At 62.2% G+C, this 1,756-nt stretch overlaps 1 non-coding gene across 1 annotated transcript; it reads right to left on the minus strand.

Moving 5' to 3' along the window:
- Positions 1–627: 627 nt before the first annotated feature.
- Positions 628–746, minus strand: LOC142868442 (5S ribosomal RNA). The gene has a single exon (XR_012917444.1). It is a non-coding gene; the product is annotated as a 5S ribosomal RNA (ribosomal RNA).
- Between the last annotated feature and the right edge of the window lie 1,010 nt (positions 747–1,756).

The following is a 1,756-nucleotide window of genomic DNA, read 5'->3' on the forward strand; positions in this document are numbered from 1 at the left end:
TGGTACCCCCACAATACGCTGGAACGACATCAGAGGTAAATGAATAAGAACACAGGGGGGAGGGGGGCACGGGCAACACATGTCACCTTAATACTTGGACTCCCATCATCTGCTTGAAAAGAGAGAGAAAAGAAAATGCAATCATAGAGATAAGAGACACTTTTTAAAGATAATGAATCCGAAGAGAAAAGTAAAAGGAGGCCTGTGGAGCAGGTCTGGGTGTGACTCCGGATCCCCCAACATCAGGTGCCACCACCAAAGATTCCTACGTGTAGCCCATAGAACCCCAAAAGCAACGGGACGAGTTCTGGTCACATACTCCCTCCAAATGACATCCTGGCCTTCTTCTGGAACTCCCTCCCCTCTCAGACTCTCAAGGTTTCCTCCAGCGTGTCGGTTCCCACAGAGCAGACCTTTGGTCTGAGACCTGACAGTCCAGAAGCCACGCATGCTGCCGCGTGACGGCGGTGTCGCGGCTTGGGACAAGAGGAGGCCCCACGGTGCGGGCTGGGGCGCCAGGCACCGCGGCGGGCGCTGAGGGTGGGGGTGACCCCCACCCCGGGCCGCCGCCTCGCTCCCAGAGAGGGGACAGAACAGGAGGCAAAACAAAAAAAAAAAAAAAGAAGAAGCCGACGGCACCCGGTATTCCCAGGCGGTCTCCCATCCAAGTACTAACCAGGCCCGACCCTGCTTAGCTTCCCAGACCAGACGAGGTCGGGCGCGTTCAGGGTGGTGTGGCCCTAGACGGCGGAGGGCGCCCCTGCCCCGCTCAAGAAGCCGAGCCTCTCTGCACTTCCCCGCCGCCTCCTCCCGCCCCAGGCCCCGCACCGGCGCTGACCCGCGCCGGGCCGGGCCTGTTGAGTTCACCGGCCGGGTCCGGCGGGCTCCGAGGGACGGGGGTGACAGGCGGGGCGGGGCGGGGCGGGCAGGGAGCGGTGGGCCGGGGTGGGGGGCTGTCTCTCTATACACACACAAACACACACACACACACACTCACACTCACTCACTCACACTCACACAAGATGCGCCTCCACGGCTGGACTCGCCAAGGTGGAGACCTTCCAGCCCCCTTCCTCTCCTCGCCTGGCCTCCTTCCCCTACCCGCCCCCCACCCCCAGCTCGTGGCCGCCCCGCAAACGCCCGCCGCCGCCGATTGCGCACGCGCGGATCGCCCGCCCTTTGACCCCAGGCAGGGGCCGCCCTCCCCGACAACCCCTTTCAGCTGGGCCCCCCACCCTGTGGGTGGGCTGCCGCCTATTCCCCCGGGCCCGGGCTGGGGCACAGCGCATGGGGGAGGGGAGCGAGTGTATGGGGCCTCTCTCTCTCTCTCTAGGGATGTGTCCCATGGGTGGGGTGGCGTGGTTTGTGGGGCGCTGAAGAAATCAGTCCCCTCCATCTCCTACCTCTGGAAAACGCCCAAGCCCTTGGAGAACTGCCGGCAACGCGACCGGGGGGGGGGGGGGGGCCGGGACCCTCCTCTGCGTCCTCCTGTGGCCCAGTCCAAGGGGCCTGGGCCTGGCCGGGGCTGCATTGGACCCCGACCACCCTGGCGTGTGGACTCGCTAAAAATCGGCGATTAGATATTGGATTCCAGCTTCATTGAGGTCATTTCACTAATGAGTGCACCGGAAAGAGTTTCCTAATCCATCTGTGAGGGTGGCAACTGAAAGAGAATTTGAAAGCTGACAGAATAGGCGAGGAAAGGCATAGGAGATTTCCACACCCAGTAAGGAAGCCTTTCCCGAAATGGAAGAAA

This window comes from Microcebus murinus, unplaced genomic scaffold (assembly GCF_040939455.1).
Source record: "Microcebus murinus isolate Inina unplaced genomic scaffold, M.murinus_Inina_mat1.0 scaf031_hap2_Mmur4.0, whole genome shotgun sequence".
NCBI lineage: Eukaryota > Metazoa > Chordata > Mammalia > Primates > Cheirogaleidae > Microcebus > Microcebus murinus.